This window comes from Typopeltis vanoorti, chromosome 16 (genome assembly GCF_054136105.1).
Source record: "Typopeltis vanoorti isolate ZY-2024b chromosome 16, IOZ_Tvanoo_1.0, whole genome shotgun sequence".
Lineage (NCBI taxonomy): Eukaryota > Metazoa > Arthropoda > Arachnida > Uropygi > Thelyphonidae > Typopeltis > Typopeltis vanoorti.
The window spans coordinates 69,712,563-69,725,313 of NC_143564.1; the positions used below are offsets into that span (position 1 = coordinate 69,712,563).

Consider the following 12,751-nt stretch of genomic DNA (forward strand, 5'->3'; position numbering starts at 1 on the left):
TTTTAATTGTTGTCTTAGTATAAGTTCTTCACATTCCAGTTTATAATCAAAAAGTGTATTACTAACCCCTAATTATAAATAGCATGACTGATAAATATAGCACACACTTTTAAGACAGTTCTAAAATAACTGAATGTTAGCTGAACATGCTGGCCTGGTTGGCTCAGTGGTTAGTATACCCACTCTCCAACCAACAGGCTTCAGGTTCGAATCCCACTGCAGGCATCGATGTGGGAGATGAATTACGAATTAGATGGGAGATGAATTTCATCACCTAGTGTGAGACCACTACCCAACTTATTGGAGGCCTGAAGTGGCTTCAGCAGGGTTTCTGGACAATGTAAAAAATAAAAAAAAATATTAAAAAAATATATGTGTGTGTGTATATATAAAATGAATAAATAAACTCATTAGATCAACAGTACAGAATGTACTATAGGTTTTTGCAGATAACCTTTTGTGGGTGGTAGCAACATAAAAAGAGAAAAAAAAATTGAAATTGTACAATCATGTTTTTAATCTGAAGCAATCTAAGCTGTTTGTATTATAAGTTATGTGCTCAGATATAAATGATTCTCTGTTTCTGTATAGATGTTTATTTTGTTTACAGTCCCCCCCCCCCCAAAAAAAAAGATGTGTTGGCTGAGTGGTTAGTGTATCCACTCTCCAGCCAAAAGGCTGCGGGTTCGAATCCCACTGTGGGCATGGATGGTTGCGATTGTCTGAAAATAATAGTAGTGGTGTTGGTGCACGGTAGATGGCGTTGTTGTAGTGGGTGGAGACAGAGAGTTAAGAGTAGGTGCCCTCCCTCAATGAGTCTTTGTACTCCTTGGAGGTGTCACTTTATTATTATTATTTCATGACACCTCCAAGGAGTCCAAAGACTCATCGAGGGAGTGCACCTACTCTATAACTCTCCATCTCCACCATTTAATCCACCAACTACACCAAACCGTGATGTCACTACCATCAACTACATCAATGCCATCTACTGCGCACCACCACCACCACTAGTATTTTTTTTTTGTCTGTAAATTGCATGTGTTTTCTGTAAATTGCGTGTGTTTTGAAGGTTGATTTATTTGCATGCGGGATGAAAAACCCGAGCTGCCAGGAGAAAAAACTGCTACTACCTCTATATGAGATCAACTAACTCGCCTACAGTTGAAAAAAACCCCATATAAGGATTCCTCCCATCATGACGAGAATCAAACTAGACCCTATTCCAATCTGAAAATTTATTCCAGAGAGGAATAAATTTTCAGAATACAGCTATTTATCACATTTGAATGAGTGGTAATATATATATAGAGTGGTAATTTTTTCTTTTTTTTGTAACTTAATTTTATGAACTTACTTTTCGCTTTATGAACATTATCATTATAAATCCTTATCCATCCACTGCTCGACAGTGATTTCCTCTGTATTTTTTCACATTTCTCTGTCTTTCTGGCCAATAAACTCCAGTCATTTCTCATTGAATGATGTAGTTCATCTCTCCACCTTGAGATGGTCTGCCAGTTAATCCTGTTTTTTTTCCTAATATAGGTTTTTTTTTTAATCTGTTCTTTTTTTTTTTTTATCTAACATTGATCTTTCCATGTTTCTTTGAGCAGTTCCTAATTTATTTTTCAGTCTTCTTATGCTTCTCCAAGTTTCTGCTCCATATGTCATAGCTGGTATGATGTTCATATGTTTTTCTTTTTCGGCAGATATATATGTTTTCTTTAAAAATTTTATTGTAATTTCTAAATTATCTCCATCCTTGGTTTATTCTTTGTTTTATTTCATGTTCTCAATTTCTATCTATGTTAATTATTTGACTTAGATATTTGAATTTAGTTACTCTATCTTTTGGCTGTAGTTTGTATTTTTGTTGTACACTATTTTAATTTTATCAATATTTATGTTGAGGCCAGACTTGTTGCTTTCTGGACTTTGTGTATACAAGGAATATCAGATAGAATGGCCTGACTGATTCTGAAAATAAACTTTATTTAAAGTTTATTTTCAGAATAAACAAAAAATCAAGAATTTCAGAAAAATCAAGATATAAAATTAAAATCATTATAATATATGTATTAACATCAAGCCATGAATACAATGAAATAGAATAATTTTATAAAAAAAAAACAAAAAAACTGGAACACCTCATGCAAAATAAAAAATAAAAAAAAATAAAAAAACTCATTATACCTTAATCATAGGTGACTTAAGCTCAAAAATAGGAATAAAATCAATTGCATAATAACTTCCAACAGGAAAATTTGAACTAGAAGAGAGGAATGAATGTGGAGAAAGATGAATTGAATTTGCAACTTTGTTGCAAATTCAACAAAGGACATGGAACAAAGGACATGGAACCCAACAAAGGACATGGAAAGGACCAACTGATATAACAAAATATGAAATGGATTACATCCTAACCAACAGAATGAATATAATCAAAGATGTAGGTGTCTTAAATAAATTTAACACAGTAAGTGAAGTGACCATAGAATGCTAAGAGGAAGAATAAGTATAAATACAAGAATAAAAAGAAGAAAACATGCGACTCCATAACAAATGAATGAAATGCTTAAACAAAATAGAAAAATATATCAAACAGAAATAAATATAAGAACTCTAAATACTCTTGGTTTAAATATCCTAAACCAAGATATTATAGATATAATTATAAATAGCTTAAATAAGATTCTTTCTTTTAAAGTTACACGGTGATCAGCATTCGTATTTAAGAATTTAGGGACACAAAACGTGTTGAAATGATTATGTTATTAATTATTAATAAAATAACACTTGACGTTTCGACCCCTGTATCGAGGTCATTATCAGAAGGATACATGTGTATAGGAACCAAGCTACATGCTGTTACAATCTGCGTTGTTAACTAATCTTTTTCTTAGCCTGACATCTAGTGATAAAAAAATAAATAAATAAAATAAATAAATGAAAACTACAATAAACTCTGCTAAATTCCTCATGAACTAAGATTCTTCTGGAATTGTACAGTTCATATTGTTATACTACAATTTTCTTCTGTGTTTGTACAGTTCAGGTTGCTATTGAATGTTCCGGGAGGAAAAAAAAAAAAAAACTTCAAGTCTTCTTCTATTGAGATTTTACTTTGTGGTTGTTATGAAGGTTGCAGATGGGTCTTCCACATTCTTGGAATGGTTAGACCATCATTTTTATTCAGATTTGGATTATGTTTGAGCATTTCACATGCTTCTTTGAATTTCCTCTCGAACCAGATTTTGGTGCAGTGTAGGAACTTGGTACCTTTCCAATCAATTCTGTGGCATGTTTGGAATGCATGGTCAGAAAGGCCGATTTTTCCAAAATAGATGTATTTAATATGTCGTTTGTGTTCATCCTTCCTGATTGGGATGGTTCGCCCTGTTTCCCCTATGTATGGTATGTTACATGTGCATTGTATTTTGTAAACCCACAGGTGGGCTAGGTGTGGCAGAGGATCCTTGGAAGAACTGAGTAAGTATCTTAATTTTGTTGGGAGTTTAAAGGTGGTTGTGATGTTGTATTTGTGTAGTGTTCTGTCTATTTTTCGCAAATGCCTCTAACATATGGTATGGCAATAGCATTCTTGAAATCTTTTTTGTTTTTAGTGGTATCTCTGTGGAGGATCTTGTGAATATTTTTTTTTTACTGTATCCATTGTTTATAAAGGTATGGTTGATCTCGTATTCCTGGTTAAGAGCTTGTTCATTTGAACAGATAGTTTGAGCTCTGTGTTTAAGGGTGCTTATGACTCCTAGTTTTTGTGTTGGGTGGTGATAAGAAGTTTTGTATATGTACTGGCCTGTGTGTGTGTGTGTGTGTGTAGGTTTGCAGTAGACTGAGAAGGAGAGACAGCCTGAGGGAAGACATGTGACGAGTGTGTCTAGGAATGGAAGAGAGTTGTTTTTTCCTATTTCAATGATGAATTGAATGCATTTGTGTTGTTTGTTCAGGTGGCTAAGGAATGTATTTAGTAGCCGTGGGGTCAAATGGCGAAAATAGCGTCGATGTATCTGAGCCAAATTTTGGACTTTAGGCACGCCGACTCTAGAGCTCGTTGCTCAAACTCTTCCATATAAAAGTTAGCTATTGGGTGGGAAAGTTCTGAACCCATGGCTGTACCTTCTTTTTGAAGGTAAAAATTGTTTTGCCACACAAAATACCCGGAGCAGAGTACGTGGGCAAAGAGGGGCTGTGATGCTGTGTGGAAATATGTTCTGTAAGAGCAAGATAGTATCATTGATTGGGACATTGGTGAAAAGGGAAGTTATGTCAAAGCTGAATAATAGATCTTGGTTGTTGACTAATTTTTTGACTAAGTGGTAATTTGGGCTGTCGATTCCTTCCACAATCAGACATAGTGGTGTGTCAGTTTTGTGTACTTTTGGCAGGCCATAAATTCTGGGCACGCAGGCATACTGAGGTATTAGTTTTTTAATTGTTTCTTCCGGCCATGTGTTAAGAAAGCTAAACATTGTAAAACTAGCTAAGTGAAAGTGATGGGAGGACTTTGGTAAGAACATAGAAAATAAATATCAAGAAGGTGTCAAGATATTCTGGAGGTTGCTGAAGAAGCTCAGAAATGGAGGAAAGAGTGCTGTAAAAGAAATTGGAGATAAAGGTGACGTGAAAACTGGAGAAAAAGATATCTTTGAGTATGGAGTAATTACCCTTGCAATCCACTGGCAATGTCATTGATATAAAGGTTAAACAATATAGGTCCTAGTACTGAGCCCTGTTGGACCCCACTTGTAACCCTCTGTCTCCTTGAAATTGCTCCACCATACACAACTCTCTGATACCTATCAGACAGCCAATCCTGAATCCAGTTGACCAATCTGACATCCAGACCCATGTGCTGCAACTTAAATATTGGCTTATCATGTGGCACCCTGTCAAATGCCTTCGCCAAGTCTAAGAAAATTGCAGTATATGCCTTTCCCTCATCTAATGTTCTATAAAAATAAAATTTATTATAAAAGGCTAACATATTGCTAAAACAAGACTGCCCCTTCACAAATACATGTTTACTCTCACAGATAACATTACCCTCATCTGCCCAATGCTGTAAACGGTCCCTCACTACTTTCTCCAAGATCTTAACAACTACTGATGACACACAAACTGGCCAACAACTACTGATGACACACAAACTGGCCTATAATTAGACACTTCCAGTCTGCTACCACCCTTATGCAATGGCATTATCTTACCTTCCTTCCATTTCCTGGGCCCACCTTTCCTGCAGCCAGACTTTCATTGAAAAGCCAAGTTAAAGGCACTGTCAGTTCCCTAGCACATTCTTTCAAAACTCGTGGTGAAATACCATCCAGTCCCAAAGCTTTACTGACATCCAGAGTACTCTGTATCTGAAACACACTCTCCTCCTGTACCTCTAAACCTTGAACCTGCCCTATTCCTCTAGCATTAAAACTGACTCTCTAGGATGAAATACTCCAATAAAGTGTTCATTGAACAATTCCACTATGTCTTTTTGAAAATTATGGAGACACCTACTGTGTTTGAATAAAAACTTTAGTTTAATATTACTAAAATTTTACAATTCGACGTTTCGACCTTTATGTCAAGGTCATCTTCTGGAGCGTACAAATATACACAAGAAACAAGCTATACTACAATCATACTGGTTCGTTAAAGACACTGACTAACCGCTACCACAATTGTTGGCCTGACCTCTGGTGAAAAAAAAATATATATAAATAAAAAAATAAAAAAAATAAAAATAAATAAAAATAAATAAAAAATAAAATAAAAAAATTATACATCAACGCTAGAGTCCTATTATTTGTGTTGTCTACCATATACATATATTAACATCATTCCATCCAGTTGGAGTGGAATGGTTTCTAATACTAGCAGATTGGCTAGAGTTCTGACTTATGTTGAATCTTTCATATTAGGTTGGCTGAATGTGTGCCATCCAGATCCTTGGAATTTTCATACCATCTTTATTGTTGATATTTGGGTGGTTTATCAGGATTTCGCAGGAGTCTTTAAATTTTCTTTCGTACCATGTTTTTGTGCGGTGTAAGGAGCAGGTGCTTTTCCAGTTGATTTGATGTAAGGTGTTAAGTGCATGGTCTGAGAGGCCTGCTTCACCATAATGGTTATATTTAATGTGTCCTTTTTTGCCTTATAGGGATTGCCGTCCTGTTTCACCAATGTACGGTAAGTTACAAGTGCAGCGGATGCAATAGACTCCAGGATGTGCTAATGTGCTAACCGCACAAAAACATGGTATGAAAGAAAATTTAAAGAATCCTGCGAAATCCTGATAAACCACCCAAATATCATAAATAAAGATGGTATGAAAATTCCAAGGATCTGGATGGCACACATTCAGTCAACCTAATATGAAAGATTCAACATAAGTCAGGACTCTAGCCAATCTGCTAGTATTAGAAACTATTCCACTCCAACTGGATGGAATGATGTTAATATATGTATATAGTAGACAACACAAATAATAGGACTCTACCGTTGATGTATAATTTTTTTATTTTATTTTATTTTATTTTTGTTTTATTTTTTTTATTTTATTTTATTATTATTTTTTTTTTCACCAGAGGTCAGGCCAACAATTGTGGTAGCGGTTAGTCAGTGTCTTTAATGAACCAGTATGATTGTAGTATAACTTGTTTCTTGTGTATATTTGTACGCTCTAGAAGATGACCTTGACATAAAGGTCGAAACGTCGAATTGTAAAATTTTAGTAATATTAAACTAAAGTTTTTATTCAAACACGGTAGTTGTCTCCATAATTTCCAAAAATGCATTCGGATCACTGTGCAAGCCTAAAAGAAAGGATTCAGATCATCCATGGAAATGATACCCACAAGCGCTGCAATCGCTATGGTAAGCTAAAGATTCGTATTTCTCTCCTGATCAATCGACTGGCCTTTTTAAAAAGATGCAGAGACAATAACCTCATTCCAATCTGCATCAGGCTAAAAAAGAAATTTACGTCCGCTAAGGCACTCCGTATCTATGACTGCACAGAAAAAGCAATGCTTAGAGAACAGATCCAAACAGGCTGCCGAAACCTAGCAACAACACAACATCTAGTTTCTAAATTACAATCAGAACTATCGAACTATGTTAATCCAGACATTCTACAAGCACTTGAAAGAATTACTGAGAATTCGGCCAAGCATACCCTGGAAAAGAATAAAGAAAAACTCGAGAAAAAATTCCACAGGTTGAAACAACGGCAAAATCTGGCGGCCAATCAGAGGACTTCCTCCCCGAGAAACAACAATGAACAACAAACAAGGGAGACAAAGAGCGACCAACCACTGACAAGCAAGAACCATGTGATCAACACATCAAGCCACACTCTGAACAACGGCAAACTCAAGCTGCTGAATAAAGGACTGAACTACGCAATAGCGCCTAAAAAGGTAAACAAACTGGATTTTATCTACCACATTGAAAGAGGCATCAGATCCCTACCTAACAACATAGCAGACAAAATACGACTAGAAACCAGTAATGTCCTAAATAGTAAGAAAACCATACAGAACAACCTGACTAAAACAGAATTAGCAGCAATTAAATCATTAAAAGCCAAACAAAACATAATAATAATAACGAAAGCTGATAAAGGCAGTGACACTGTTGTCCTTGACAGGTCAACATACAACTGCAAATGAACCAACTAGTAGCCGATAACAACACACATAAAATGGTAAATTATAACCCAACAAAAAGGATAAAGGACAAAACAGAAAAACTACTAAAGTCCGTCACTTCTTGGCCACCAGACACAGTTAAAAAACTCAAACCCCACTACGCCCGCCCCCCCCAGAATATATGGGGTTCCGAAAATACACAAACAAAATGTGCCCCTTCGACCAATAGTGGAAGGAATAGACAGTCCCAATTACCACCTAGCCAAGAAATTAGCGGCAACACTCAAGGAGTTGGTAGGTCATTCCCCCTCCTACATAAAAAACACACAACACTTTATAAACAAAATCAAAAACATAACACTCGACAAAGACGACTTGTTAGTCAGTTTTGACGTTTCTGCCCTTTTCACTAATGTCCCCATCGATGACACAATTCTCCTACTACAGAACAAATTTCTGCCCGACATTACGGCCCTCTTTGTCTACGTACTAAAGTCCGGTTACTTTGTGTGGTTAAACAAATTCTACCTACAAAAGGAAGGTACAGCCATGGGCTCACCATTATCCCCCCCAATCGCGAACTTCTACATGGAAACCTTTGAGCAAAGGGCTCTTGATTCCACTACTCTTCGACCGACAATCTGGCTCAGATACGTTGACGACGTGTTCGCGATCTGGCCGCACGGGCGACAAACGCTAAACACATTCCTCAGCCACCTAAACAAACAACACGAACGCATATAATTTACCATCGAAATCGAAAACCAAAATTCGCTCCCGTTCCTAGACACACTAATTTCACGTCTTCCTTCAGGCAGTCTATCCTTCACGGTCTACCGAAAACCAACACACACGGGCCAATACATACATGCGAATTCATACCACCACCCAGCACAAAAATATGGAGTCATAAACACCCTTAAAAACAGAGCCACAACTATTTGCTCTAACCAGCAAGCCCTGAAATAAGAACTAAAAATCATTAGTGACACATTCATAAACATTAGCTATAACAAAAATACTGTCAATAAAATACTCTATAAAACCACAACAAAAACGAATCTAAATTACAGTAAAACCATAGCCATCCCATACATTAAAGGGTTATCAGAAAAAATCAACAGAATCCTACAACATTATAACCTCAATGCCACATTTAAACCACCCACTAAACTTAAAACCATATTCAGCTCCTCTAAGGATCCTCTCCTCCCATTAGCACATCCTGGAGTCTATTGCATCCACTGCACCTGTAACTTACCGTACATTGGTGAAACAGGACGGACAATCCCTATACGCAAAAAAGAACACATTAAATATAACCATTATGGTGAAGCAGGCCTCTCAGACTCTTAACTCCTTACACCAAATCAACTGGAAAAGCACCTGCTCCTTACACCGCACAAAAACATGGTACGAAAGAAAATTTAAAGAATCCTGCGAAATCCTGATAAACCACCCAAATATCAACAATAAAGATGGTATGAAAATTCCAAGGATCTGGATGGCACACATTCAGCCAACCTAATATGAAAGATTCAACATAAGTCAGGACTCTAGCCAATCTGCTAGTATTAGAAACCATTCCACTCCAACTGGATGGAATGATGTTAACATATGTATATAGTAGACAACACAAATAATAGGACTCTAGCGTTGATGTATAATTTTTTTATTTTATTTTGTTTTATTTTTTTTAATTTTTTTATTTTTTATTTATTTATTTTTTTTCACCAGAGGTCAGGCCAACAATTGTGGTAGCGGTTAGTCAGTGTCTTTAACGAACCAGTATGATTGTAGTATAGCTTGTTTCTTGTGTATATTTGTACGCTCCAGAAGATGACCTTGACATAAAGGTCGAAACGTCGAATTGTAAAATTTTAGTAATATTAAACTAAAGTTTTTATTCAAACACGGTAGTTGTCTCCATAATTTCCAAAAATGCATTCGGATCACCGTGCAAGCCTAAAAGAAAAGAATTCCACTATTTCCTTTGCATCAGTCACTCTATTCCCATTTTTATCCCACAATATCATTCTTCCACAGTCATTTCTCCTCTTACTGGCCACATAGTTAAAAAAAAAATATAAATTAAATATGGAAATAGACAACAGAATCAACAAAGTTGGTATGGTAGGAAGTCAACTGAATAAATTTATGTGGAATAAGAGAGAGAAATTTGTCGGAACACTAAATTAGCTGTATACAAGACAGTATTCAAGCCAATTTTAACTTTTGGATCTGAGAGCTGGGTCAGAAGTAAAACACTTGACCAAAGACTAGGGATTGCAGATATGAGAGTCCTGAGAAAATTTAGGGGCATAAACAGATGGCATCAATGGAATATCATATTAAAAACGAGGATATTAGGAAAGAACTTGACATTGTTAGCATTCAGGAATGTGTTAGCAGAGCTAATCTCAGGTGGATTGATCACTTAAACAGAATGGGAGAGGAATGATTAACAAAACAAGTGTTCTCTGCCAGATTGTCAGGAAAAAGAGCCAGAGGAAGACCAAGATATAGGTGGATTGAAAGAGTAAAAAGTGCCTTAGAAGATAAAAATATAAGATCTGATAATGTTAGTCTTGACAGGTAACAGACTAATTTGGAGATAGGAAGTTAGTAATGATATAATTGCTCATTAACATTATATCCTAGTACTATCATATCCTGTACATCCCTTGAGGGTATGTATCAAGAATTTGATGATGATGAAAAGGCATTTGATACAATAGAAAGAACAGCAATAATAGAGGCACTAAAATAACCAAGGTATTGAAATGCCATACATTCAACTAATACAATATATATGCCAGAATGCAACAAGTGATATACAATTAAATAATCTAAAAACAAAAATTAAAATAGACAAAGGAATAAGACAAGGAGATACAATGTCACCAATAATATTCAATGCTTGCCTACAATAAATATTTAAAAATCTAAACTGGGGAAAAAATTATCAGAATAAATAGCCAATATCTAAGCAATTTAAGGTTTGTAGATGATGTACTATTTTCTAAAACACCTGAAGAGTTAAAATAAGTGGTATCATACCAGGCGATGACATTCATCTCTCACATAAAGACAGTCACAAACATCCATGCCCACAGCAGGATTGAAACCTGCAGCTTGTTGGTTGGAGAGCAGGTAAGCTAACCACTCAGCCAACCAGGCTGGCAGACTTGCAGTTCTAATCTTATTTTCACCTTTAGGGAAGGAGATGCTATCCTTTTCTGTCTCCAGGGTTACTCACATAAACTGTTATTTTCTTAATGTATGGTTTAATATGCCATGTGAAATTGTCTCTCTCATGTGGTAATACATTGAAATATATAAATTAAATTAGCAAGGTTGATCAGGAATGAGTTTTATAAATTTATGTGGAATAAGGAAAACAGCTATATGATTGTTCACATCCATCTCTCAGGTATACACATGAAAACAGCTGTATTACTGGCTGACAAGCAGACTGGAAGCTGCTCATGTGAATAGTTTTTCACTCTATCTAGTGGAATTATAAAAAGTTATTTACCGTAAGAAACCTTGTGTATATAGGATTAACTGTCCTATCAAAGCATTAAATAAAATAAATTTATGCAATCCCCTCTTACCTGGCTGTGAAGCCAGACTCAATGGTCTGGCATGTAAAGGGTAAAAAAAATAAGGGAGCTCATTATGTAATGTAGCCACATGTGATTTCTGTTTTTGCAATTTTTTGTTTTTTGTAGTACTCATAATTGCTATCACTGTTTAATTTAATTTGTATGTGTGTGTGCTCATCCATAACACTAGCTGCATGTAAATTAAAAATGCACTGATTTATAGAAGTTTTCAAGAAATTTATCTTGCAGACTTTTGAAGATGATGTTTTTTATATATTTTAAGATTTGTAAGTGAACAACATTAGCATGGTTGTCAAGGAAAACTTACATTAAATAGCAAGTTCTTTTATAACACTCCTACACCTGGAACTTATAGCAGATCAATGCTTTATGGGACAAAATACTGTATATGCCTTGTCTTTTTTTTTTTTTTTTTATCATGTCACTTTTTAAGAAATCATACCAAGGCTCAATTGTTTAATAACAGTTATTATTTTAATAGAGTTCTTGAATTTAATTACTTACTTGAACAGTTTAATAATTTATTGCAAGTCTTGCATAACTGTTCAAATTATTCATTGACTACCCAGACTACAATTTAACAGCATGTGATAACCACTTGTTGCTTAAGAATGATATGAGCATTAGGCTAAAAACAGAGCAATGTGAGGATAAACTATTATTATTATTTTAAATTAAGGGGATATAAAATCCACATTGTTTTAAAACCGAATAACAGCATACATTTCCTAGGAAATGTGTTTTTACATTATGGAAAATACCTAAGAATAGTGATCTGAACTTTCCCCACCTTTGCAACGAGTTGTCCGGTATTGTACTACGTACTAGGGTCACTTGCATTAGCTCACGCTAGTGATCGCCAATACTTTATAGTTTACTATATTCGGCATGAAACTCTCTGATTCCAATCTTTGAGTTTCTTATTCGGTTTTAAAACAATGTGGATTTTATATCCCCTTAATTTAAAATATTGTTTATATTGCCGAAATGAAGCTTATTAGCTCTTTATATTTAAGTAACTTAATGGTTGCACCTCTTTGGAAACTCGTATAGCAGAGTGTATAAGTTCTTTTCGCTATACACTTTGGTATTAATTTGGTCTAGCTACTCACTGATGAAGCCTCAAAAAAGGCTGAAACCGGTCTGGGTAGTGACCTCCCTCCATAATGTAATAACAGCATACATTTCCTAGGAAATGTGTTTTTACATTATGGAAAATACCTAAGAATAGCGATCTGAACTTTCCCCACCTTTGCAATGAGTTATCCGGTATTGTACTACGTGCTAGGGTCACTTGCATTAGCTCATGCTAGTGATCGCCGATACTTTATAGTTTACTATATTCGGCAAGAAACTCTCTGATTCCAATCTTTGAGTTTCTTATTCGGTTTTAAAATAATGTGGATTTTATATCCCCTTAATTTAAAATATTGTTTATATCGCCGAAATGAA

General features: G+C 35.4%; 1 protein-coding gene across 2 annotated transcripts in view; it reads left to right on the plus strand.

The window, feature by feature from the left end:
* The window catches only part of LOC150098110 (uncharacterized), a 186,023-nt gene that overhangs the window by 126,345 nt on the left and 46,927 nt on the right, over positions 1–12,751 (plus strand). The gene's annotated exons all lie outside the window — the stretch shown is intronic.